The sequence below is a fragment of the Chrysochloris asiatica genome, unplaced genomic scaffold (assembly GCF_000296735.1).
Source record: "Chrysochloris asiatica unplaced genomic scaffold, ChrAsi1.0 scaffold00518, whole genome shotgun sequence".
NCBI classification, from domain to species: Eukaryota; Metazoa; Chordata; class Mammalia; order Afrosoricida; family Chrysochloridae; genus Chrysochloris; species Chrysochloris asiatica.
Window position 1 is genome coordinate 707,714 of NW_006409036.1, and position 12,183 is coordinate 719,896.

Consider the following 12,183-nt stretch of genomic DNA (forward strand, 5'->3'; position numbering starts at 1 on the left):
CGATGGCACTCAACAACAACAACAACATAGGTAGTGCAAAAGGAGCTCTGGTAGCGTAGTGGCTACGAATCGGGCTGCGAACCACAAGGTCAGCAGTTTGAAACTACCAGCTGTTCCGTGGGAGAAAGATGAGGCTTTCTGCTCCCGTGAAGATTTACAGCCTTGGAAACCCTGTACAGGGTCGCTATGAGTTGGAACCGACTCCACGGCACATAACAACAATAACTATAGGTAGTGCAAAGATCTTGAGACAAGAATATTCTTCATATCGTCTAACAACAGCAAGAAATATCATATAAATGAAGTGGAAAAAGGAAGCTGGACTGAGATTGTAGATAAGAGCAGACAGAAAACAAGAGATCAGGTATTTTTTTGAACTGGTAGAATCCAGCAATGGGATAGTATAGTTCATTTGCTATTCTATATGTGTATTATTATATTACATCATCTCTCCTCACATTACAGTGGATCATATTTTATATTATATTAAGTTTCTGCTGGTGCAAGCGGTTAAGCATTTAACTACTAGCTGAAAAGTTGGCAGCTGGAATCAACTCAGAGGAACCTCTGAAGGCAGATCTGGTGATCTGCTTCTCAAAGCTCACAGCTTTGAAACTCTGAAAAGCAGTTCTACTTTGTTGATGGAATTTCCTTTCCTTGAAAAAGAACAGCTTTAAAAAGTTACAGCTAGGGTCATACTCAATGGTGAAAAGCTAGACACTTTCCCCTTTAAATGCAAGGATGTTCCCTCTTAACACTTTTTAAATGTTGCACTGGAAGTCCTGAGTGAGACAACACACACACACACACACAAATATATAAGCTATACAAACTGAGAAGGAAGAAATAAAGCTGTCTTTGTTCAGAGATAACATCATTTTCTATGTAGAACTACCAAAGAAAGACTACAATGAGAACAATGCTATAACCAATAAGGAGAGTAGGGTGACAGCTTGCAGGACAAATATTCAACATTTAACAGTTTCCCATACACTCACAATGAACGTTTGAATATATACATATATGTTTTGTCTCAAAATAGCATCCCAAAGTGAAATATTTAGGTATTAATCTAACAAAATATCTATAGAGATGGTAGACCGAAAGCTATAAAACATTTATGGGAGAAAAATAAAACTATTAAATAAATGTGTTCATGATTGGAAGAATAAAAAATATTGAGAAGATATCAGTCTTTCCCAATCTGATTTATATAATTAATGTTGCTTGGTTATGTTGCTTGGTGTCTGACTCATAGTGACCCAGTACAGGGTTTCCGAGGCCATAAATCCTTATGGAAGCAGAAAGCCTCATCTTTCTCACGCAGAACAGCTGGTAGTTTCAAACTGACCTTGAGGTTCGCAGCCCGATTTGTAACCACTATGGTACCGGAGTTTCTTATACTTTAATCTCAATAAAAATCCAAGCCAGTTATAGATATTGACAAAATAATGGATGAAAATGGCACTTAATCCCTATGGTCTTCCTTCCAAAACAAAAACCCTATTAACTCTAACGTGATTATGAAAAAAATCATCAGAAAAATACCAATCAAGAGAAATTATATAAAATGCTTAACCAGTACTCCTCAAAACTATCATCATTATCAAAAACAAAGAAAATCAGAGAATCTGTTATAGACCAAGAAGATATGACAAATAATGCAACATGAATGGGAAATGTTAATACTAGGAGATGAGTGTGGCATAGGAGTCCTGGTATGACTCTGTGGTTAATGCGCAAGACTGCAATTAACTGCAAAATCTTGCCGTTTTAATTGCAAGATTGGTGGCTCAAGTTCACCAATCACTCCTCGGAAGCCCTATACAGGTTCGCTATGGGTCGGAACCGACTTGACGGCACTTAACAACAACAACAACAAATGTGGAGTTGAAAGCAAATGTCTGTACTACATCTGTAATTCTCTGTAACTATAAAACTGTTAAATAATAATAATAAAATCAAAAGTAAACACGTTGAAACAGGAAGCTGTAGCTTCATCCAGATTCCACTACCAGTTTTGGACAAGCAAAATCAGTACCGTAAGGCTCATATTCTTTATCCCTAAAATCAGAAATGTGATATCAATTTCACAGAGGAATTAAATAATTAAATCAAATAATGAATTTTAAATGTCAAGCATGCCTCATATTATTCAGTAAAATTTTAGATGCATTGTGATTTAACCCTTCATGGATGAAGTCTCCACTTCTACTGTGCTATTTCCACCATAGTGTATTGCTGTAGGATAAGCACTGGACTGCTAACCACAAGGTTGGTTGTTCAAACCAACCAGCCGTCCTTGGAAACCCTATACAGGATCTCTACGAGTTGGAATCAACTTGATGATATTTAACAATAACAACATTTTTACCCTGAGCCCTGGTGTAGTTGTAGGATAAGCACTAGACTACTAACTAAAAAATCAACAGTCCAAACCAACCAGCTGCTCTTGAATACCCTGTACAGGTTTTCTATGAATCAGAAATGATTCAACAGCACAACACCACCAACAATTTTCACCCCTCATCGCTCTATGGTTTTGACAACAATAGTCTGTTGCTTATATTGATCAGGGCAATCTCTCCACAGAGTGAGGCTAACGATAAACTTTTTTTTGCCATAAACTCTGCACTGACTGTCCACTAATTTCTTAATTGTCAACCCTGCAGTCTAAACATAAAGCTTTTTGTCACCTTGCCAGGTTCATGTTTCACTCTGCATTTCCTGCCTTGATTGCTCATCAGATACTATTATACGCAATTTCCTACACAGTTTACAATTGAACTAATCCCAACATTTACTCCCCTGCTGCCTTCTTCAAAACTCAGTACAATCCTAATTTCTTAGTGAAGTCTTTACTTAACTCCTCAGGAAAAGAGCAACTATATCATGCACTTCATTAGATTATAGTGTCATCACAGGATGCAACATTTGTTTATTTATGTGTCTTTTGCCCTGTGTAGCCTATAACATCCTTGAGAAAAGGAACAATGTCTTCTCATTTCTTTGTTTGCAGACTGTAATTTCTTGGTGAATAAAAGTTTCATGAGTTAATAAATATTGAATGAGGTTAAATGGATACTTCCAACAATTGTGGGGAAAGAGGTTGCCTGAAACAGAAGAAATGGGTTGAGAAAGGGAAGTTCCATGAGTGAAAGCCAACATGAAAGAAGAGAGATAACATAAAGAAGATATATTAGTGTATCTAAAATCACTCCCCAGAATCAGGAACTTTAATTTGGCAATACTTTATATCATTAAACCTACTTGTATTTGCTATTCCTGTTGATAACCTTGTAGTTACTACCAATAAGATAATACTCTACCTTATACCCCATTCCACAAAACCTATTGAGGATGCTGCGTCTCATTCAGATATTATCAAGGAAGAGTCTGAGTTTACCAATGTAGTTTCTTCCTGCACCACTGCTAACATTAGAAGCTGTGTTCCCAGGATATGAAGGAGATTGAACCACTCATAAGACTTCTGGAAGATACAACTGTGCTTTTTCATCAACTGAAATTAGTCAAGTAGATTTGCATCTATTTAGGGGAAGTATTTACAAATCTGTGGGTTCACGTGATGAATTCCCATGTCCCTCTTTAATGAAGTATTATTTTGTCTTACTAAAAGAGAAAACATAAATGAGTGCCAGTTTTCCTTGGAGACAGCTTGTAGCTCCCCATATATCTCAAATCCCATCAGACTTCTTCCCAAAAGGTAGTCACCTCTTTTTTGATGAGTGTTTACTTTGTAGGGTTCCCGTACCGACTACTCTATCCCTCTCTAGGATGCATTTCCTTTCCCAAAGGGCTAAAACACGCAGCTAAAACACCACTCACAGAAGAACCAATGTTTTATGAAAACAAAACAAAACACTTCTGATCACACAAAACCCCACACAATCTCACCACTGTAATTTTACCATTTCTTTCATTTTGATAAATTGATATTAGACTGAATAAAAGGAAAGTCATCCCTATCAGTAGGGTATCAGGAGCAAATCTACAGGACACAACAGAAAAGACTGGATGTCACAATTTTAGATTTATATCAAGAAGGGAACAAATTCTGCTATAAAGATGATTTTTACATAATTGTTGTTGTTGTTACATGCTGTGGAGTTGGTTCTGACTCTTAGAGACCCTATACAGGGTCTGCTCCCTTTACAGAAGCAGAAAGTCTCATCTTTCTCCCATGGAACAGCTGGTATTTTTGAACTGCTGACCTGAAGGTTTGCAGCCCAATTCGTAACCACTACATTACCAGATCTCATAATATTCAAAGTTTATTTCATAATACCATCACTTAACATATGCAATATAGCATAAATCATAAAGAAATATATTAATACATCCAAATGTTCATACTATTAATTCAAATCATGAAGTGGCACATATGATGTTTTAAGTGTTTGCAGAAACAGAATATGTCCATTTTTCTACCCTAGGAATGGACATTACAGAGTGTTGTGTATACATATTTCAGAAGAATCCAATCTAGTTGAATATATTAGGCGAGGAGAGGAAATATCTTACCCAGGAGGAGCCATTTAAGGCAGGAGCTAAGAGACAGGAGGATGTTAGTCAGAAGAATAAGGTGAAAGTGTTAACGAGGTGAAAGAACAAGTTGTTAGTCAGAAAGAACAAGGTGGAAAACTGTGAAAGTTGGTCAAAATCCTACTTCCTGAAACAATTTATTTTCCCTTTAACAAAACAGACAGGATTGACACCTACCAACATGGGATGCTATATTATAAAACATCCTAGAAACAAATAAGAAGAAACATCAAGCTTTTTTGGAGAGAGATTACTGATTATGACTGACCTCAAGGATTAACATATATCCTAACAAATCTATTAAGAAAAGACACCAAGTGTTTTATTAAACAAACATTTGTGAACTCGATGAAATATTCTCAAGTCACTAGGACAAGAGTGAGCTTGTTGTTGTTGTTGTCAGGTGCAATCGAGTGGGAACCGACTCATAGCGACCCCATGCACAGCAGAACGAAACAATGTCCGATCCTGGGCCAACCTCACTACCACTGTCACACTTGACACCATCAGTAATGCCACCTGGCTGATCCATATCGTTGGTGGTCTTCCTCTTTTTCTCTGACCCTCCATCTTACCCAGCATGATGTCCTTCTCCAGCGACTGTTCTCTCCGGACAATATGTCCAAAGTATGAGAGACGAAGCTTAGCCATCCTGGCCTCCAAGGAGCACTCTGGCTGCACTTCTTCCAAAACAGATCTATTGGTTCTTTTGGCAGTCCATGGAACTTTCAGTATTCTCCTCCAACACCACAACTCAAAGGCATCAATTCTTCTATGATCTTCCTTATTCACTGTCCAGCTTTCACATCCATATGAGGTTACTGAAAATACCATGGCTTGGGTCAGGCGCACCTTAGTCCTCAAGCTGACATCTTTGCTCTTCAGCACTTTAAAAAGTTCCTGTGCAGCAGATTTGCCTAATGCAATATGTCGTCTGATCTCTTGACTGCTACTTCCGCGAGTGTTGATAGTTGATCCAAGAAGTATAAAGTCTTTGACAACTTCAATCTTTTCTCCGTTGATAAGAATGTTGTTTATTGGTTCAGTGGTGAGGATTTTTGTTTTCTTGACATTGAGATGCAATCCATACCGAAGGCTGTGCTCTTTGATCTTCATCAGTAAATGTTTCAAGTCCTCTTCACTTTCAGCAAGTAAGGCTGTATCATCTACCACGTTTTCCTTCATAGAACCCAGCTTCTCGTATTATTTGCTCAGCATACAGGTTGAATAAGTATGGTGAAAGAATACAACCCTGTCTCACACCTTTCCCAATTTTAAAACATTCAGTGTTCCCATGCTCTGTTCGACCAACTGCTTCTTGATCCAGGTACAGATTTCTCAGAAGTACAATTAAGTGTTCTGGAATACTCATACTTCTCAATGTTGTCCATAGGTTGTCATGATCCACACAATTGAAAGCCTTTGTGTAATCAAGAAAGCATAGGTAAACATCTTTCCGATATTCTCTGCTTTCAGCCAAGATCCATCGAACATCAGCAATGATATCTCTCATTCCACGGCCTCTTCTGAATCCAGCATGAACCTCTGGAAGTTCTCTGTCAATGTATAATTGTAGCCATTTCTGTATTACCTTTAGCAAAACTTTACTCGCTTGAGATATCAAAGAGATTGTCCTATGATTTCCACATTCCATTGGGTCACCTCTCTTTGGAATGGGCACTATCAGTTGACAAGATAGGTGTCTTCCAAATTTCTTGACACAGATGAGTGAGTGCCTCTTGTGCCGCCTCACTTTCTTGAAATATTTCAATGTTTATTCCATTAATTCCTGGTGCCTTGTTCTTTGCCAATTCCTTCAATGCACTTTGGACTTCCTCACTGAGTATCATTGGCTCCTGATCATATGGTACCTCTTGAAATGGTTGAACATTAACCATTTCCTTTTGGTACAATGACTCTGTGTATTCCTTCCATCTTTTCTTGATGCCCTCTGCATCATTCAATAATTTGCCCAGAGAATCTTTCAATAACAAAAGTTGAGGCTTGATTGTTTTCTTCGGTTTCCCCAGCTTGAGAAATGCTGACCGTGTTCTTCTTTTTTGGCTTTCTAATTCCAAATCTTTGTGTATTTTATTATAGTATTTGGTTTTATCTTCTCGAGCTGATCTTTGAAATTTTCTGTTCAGCTCTTGGACCTCCTCAGTTCTTCATTTGCTTTAGCATCTCTATGCTGGAAAGTAAGTTTCTTATTCTTGTAGTAGCCAACTATACTGCCATTTTGTTCCTGATGATCTTTCTTTGTAGATGTATTTTCTGTCACTCTGGCTGTTCCAGGCAGATCTGCTTGTCCTTTCTGCTTGTCCCACCTCAGAAGGTTCTGGATGGGTCTCAGGATTTCACTGCAAAGGTCCTATACACTGCAAAAGCTCTGCAAGAGGCCTATTTCACTGGGTAAGTTGTAGAACCCCCTTTAGGTATTCCCTGTATCAGAGAGCTCTGTTGTTCCAGGGTTGAGCATGCATTACTATTTACCTCTGTCTAGTTTAGCCCATGCAAACATGTCTCAGTATTCCCTTATCTACATTGTTCTTCCACCCCCCTTCCCTTTCTTGTATATTGCCCTCACCTATACCTGGACTATGATGTGTCTGCCCCCTACCCTGTGCTCTAACATTGCCTCCCTCCACCTCCCTCCAACCATCCCTCCCCACCTACACTGGTAACCAACAAATATTTTTTTTATTTTTTACCCTTTCAGTATGGGCATCTTTTCTTAAGCTTTTACAGTAATGGTCATAGCCAATTTTTGTCCTTTTGTGACTAATTTCACTCAGCATAATGTCCTCAAGATTCATCCATGTTATGTGGTGACTTACAGTTTTCTTGTTATTCTTCAAAGTAGCACAATATTCTATTGTGTGTATGTACTAAAGTTTGTTTATCCATGCTTCCATTTATGTCCACTTAGGCTCTCTCCATCTTTTTGCTATTGTGAATAGTGCTGCTATGAATATTGGTGTGCATATGTCTACTCATGTTATGGCTCATATTTCTTGTGGATATATACCAAATAGAGGAATTGCTACATCATATGCTACTTCTGTTTCCTACTTTCTGAGAATGTGCCATGCTGTTTTCCAGAGTGATTGGACCATTTTGCAATCCCACCAGCAATGTGGGGTGGGGGTGGGGGTCCCAGTCTCTCCACATCCACACCAGCATTTATTGTCCTTTGCATTTTTAACTTCGTTGTTATTGCTGGTGTGAGATGATATCTCATTGTTGTTTTGATTTGTATCTCTCTAATAGCTAATAATCATGAACATTTCTTCATATGTTTGTTGGCTGTTCAAATGTCTTCCTTGGTGAAGTGTCTGTTCATGTCCTGTACCAAGTTTTAAATTGGGTTACTTTCTTTTTCTTGTAGATGTGTTATAGTTTCCAATATATTTTAGAATTTAGTCCATTGTCTGATATGTCATTGCAAAAGATTTTTTTTTTCCCATTCTGTGGGCTCCCTTTTTACTCTTTTGGTGAATTCCTTTGATGCACAAAAGTTTCTAATTTTCAGAATGTCTAAATAATCTATTTTGACTTCTTTTGTTTGTGTAGTTTTCACAATGTGTGTGTGTCCTGGAGTAGAGTCCTTAAATGTGTCCCTATTTTTTCATTGATGACCTTTATAATTCTGGGATTCACATTTAGGTCTTTAATCTATTCTGAGTTGGTCTTTGTATATGGCATGAGGTAAAGCTCTTGTTTCAATCGTTTGCATATTGCTTTCCAGTTCTGCCATCACTATCTGTTGAAGAGACTATGTCTTTACCAATCAATGTACTTTGGCCTTTTGTCAAAGATCAGTTGGCTGTATGTGGATGGGTTAATGTCTAGATCCTCAATTATGTTCCATTGATCTATGTATCTTTCATTGTACCAGTACCAGGCTATTTTGAGCACTGGGGCCATGTAGTATATTTTGAAATCAGGGAGTGAGAGGCCTCCAACTTTGTTTTTCTTATTAAGTAGTGCTTTGCTTATCTTGAGTCTTTTTCCTTTCCATATAAAGTTTGTAGTTGATTTTTCCATCTCTCAAAAGAATGTCGTTGGAATCTGGATTGGGATTGTGTTATAGGTGTAGATTGCTCCGGGTAGCATTGACATTTTCACAATGTTAAGTCTTCCTATCCTGGAGCATGGTATATGCTTTCATTTTTTTAAGTCTCTTTTAGTTTCTTGAATTAGTGTTTTGTAGTTTTCTTTGCATAGGTCCTTAGTTTCTCTGGTTACATTTATTCCTAAATATTTCATCCTTTCGGTGGCTAGTGTAAATGGTATTGCTTTCCTAATTGATTTTTCAGCATTGTCATTATTAGTGTAGAGGAAACTAATTGAATTTTTGTGTGTGTTGATCTTGTAACCTGCCACTTTGCTGAATTTTCCAATGAGTTCCAGTAGTTGTTTTGTTGAGTCTTTGGGGTTTCCTATGTACAGGATCATATCATCTGTAAATAGAGAGACTTTTACTTCCTTTTTGTCAATTTGGATGCCTTTAATTTCCCTATCTTGCACTACAGCTCTGGCTAAGACTTCGAAGACAATATTGAATAGGAGTGGTGATAAAGGGCATCCTTGTCTGGTACCTATTCGCAAAGGGAAGGCTTTCAGTTTCTGTTCATTGAGAGTAATGCTAGCTGTTGGTTTTGTATATATGCACTTAATTATGTTAAGCATGTTCCCTTCAATTCCTATTTCATTGCATGTTTTTATTAGGAATGGATGTTGGATTTTGTCAAATGCCTTTTCTGCATCAATTGAGATATTCATGTGGTTCTTTTCCTGTTTCTTATATATAGGGTGAATTACATTGATTGTTTTTCTAATGTTGAACCGTCCTTACATCTCTTGTATGAATCCCACATGGTCACGATATATTATTTTTTTGATGTGTTGTTGAATTCTGTTGGCTAGAATTTTGTTGAGAATTTTTGCATCTATGTTCATGAGGGATTATTGTTGTTGTTGTTAGCTGCCATTGAGTTGGTACTGACTCATAGCAACCCTATGCACACCAGAACAAAACACTGCCTGATCCTGGGCCAACCTCACTATTGTTGCTACACTTGAGCCCATTGATGCTGCCACTTTGCCAATCCATCTCGTTGGAGGTTTTCCTCTTTTTCTCTGACTCTCCACCTTACCAAACATGATCTCTTTCTCCAGTGACTGGTCCCTCCTGACAATATGTCTGAAGTATGAGTGATGAAATTGGCCATCTTGGCCTCCAATGAGCACTCTGGCTGTACTTCTTCCAACACAGTTCTGTTGGTTCTTTTGGCAGCTCATGGCACTTTGAATATTCTCTTCCAACACCATAACTCAAAAGTATCAGTTCTCCGGTCTTCCTTATTCACTGTCCGGTTTTCACATGCATATGAGGTTATTGAAAATACCATGGCTTGGGTAAGGTGTACCTTACTGTTCAAGGTGACATTTTTGCTCCTCAACACTTTAAAAAGGTCTTGTGTAGCAGATTTGCCTAATGCAATACGTCATTTGAGTTCTTGGCTGCTGCTTCCATGAGTGTTAATTATTGATCCAAGGAGAAAGAAGTCCTTGACAACGTCAATCTTTTTCTCTGTTGATCAGAATGTTGTTTATTGGTCCAGTGGTGAGGATTTTTGTTTTCCTGACATTGAGATGCAATCATTACCTAAGGCTGTGCTCTTTGATCTTCATCAATAAGTATTTTAAGTCCTCTTCACTTTCAGCAAGCAAGGTTGTATCATCTGCATATCGCAAGTTATTAATGAGTCTTCTTCCAATCCTGATGCCACTTTTTTCTTCATATAACTCAACTTCGCAGATTATTTGCTCAGCACACAGGCTAAATAAGTATGGTGAAGGAATACAACCCTGTCACACACCTTTCTGAATTTTAAACCATTCAGTGTTCCCATGTTCTGTTCGAACAGCTGCCTCTTTGTCCATATACAAATTCCTTATAAGCATAATTATGTGTAATTAGGAAATTAAAACTAAAGTGAGATTATTATTCTAGGCCCATTGAAATCACTTACTTCCAAAACTGACATCAAATGCTGCTGCTGCTGTGGAGTAGTAGTAAGAGTCCTCCTTCATTAATAATAGGAATCTAAAATGGTACTGTCACTTTAGAAGAGAGCTGAAGTATCTTACAAAACTAAAATCATAGTTCTGAAGGCGCTCTGGTAGCATAGTGGTTATGAATTGGGCTGTGAACCATAAGGTCAGAAGTTCGAAACTACCAGATGCTCTGCGGGAGAAAGATGAGGCTTTCTGCTCCCGTAAAGATTTACAGCCTCGGAAACCCTGTACGGTGTCGCTATGGGTCAGAACTGACTCGACGGCACTTAACAACAACAACAACAACCATATTATCCAGCAATTTTACTCCCAAGTATTTGTTGAACTGCTTTGGAAGGTTAACAGTCATCTAAAACCTGCATGGAAAAGTTTGTAACATCTTTACTCATAATCTGAAAACCAGGATTCAATCAAGATGTCCTTTAATAGTGTCAACAGATAAATATGCAATATATCTACATAATGAAATACTATTTAGAAATATAAATAAATGACCTATCAAGCCACAAAATATGAAGGATAGATCTTAAAAGTTACTTCTAAGAAAAAATAATTCACAATATGAAAGACTTCATATTACATGAATATGATTCCATACTGCATGATTCCAACTATATGAAATTTAGGAAAAGGTAAAATGATAGATTAATGGGTACAAAGTTTGTGTTTAGGGTGGTGAAAAAGCTTTGGAAACAGCTAGTGGTTGTTGTTGCAAAACATTACAAATATAAAAAAAGACTATGAATTGTACACTTAAAATCATTAACTGTTGTTGTTGTTAAGTGCCGTCGAGTCAGTTCTGACCCATAGCGACCCTGTACAGGGTTTCCGAGGCTGTAAATCTTTAAGGGAGCAGAAGGCCTCATCTTTCTCCTGCGGAGCAGCTGGTAGTTTCGAACTCCTGACCTTAAGGTTCGCAACCCGATTCGTAACCGCTACGCTACCAGAGCTCCTTAAAAAATCATTAATATGGCTAATTTATATCAAACCTATTTTGCCCCCATGTAATTTGTTCAAAAATGTAGGCAAGATTTAAAAAAAGATGGTAGAGCTATAAGAGTCTCAGTTGTTTACTTACTTCATGCTCTCTGTACATGACGCTTTAAAAAATTATGAACAAACTGTGTATATTAGAATAGAAACAAGAAAAAGTCTTAGGAAAATTTGAAAAAGATACAAGCATCTTATCCTAAAATACACTAAAAGTATGAGGAAGTTTGGCATCCACCTAGTAGAACAACATTCAAAGCATTAGTCTGTTAAAGAAAGTGTCAGCAGTTTGAATACACTAGCCAGAAAAGGATGTGGCAGTCTGTTTCTGTAAAAGATATTATAGTCTTGGAAACCCTATGGAATTCAGTACTATAGTGCTACACTATGAGTTGGAATTGACTCAATAGCTTTGGGGTTTGGACTGATTCTACATCTTATCACTGTAGAGGTAGAGTGGGCTAACATTCAGCATGCATTCCTCTTTATTTTGATTTGTTTTCTTGTACTACGGAAGAAGATAATTAGAAAACTGTATTTCTTAGG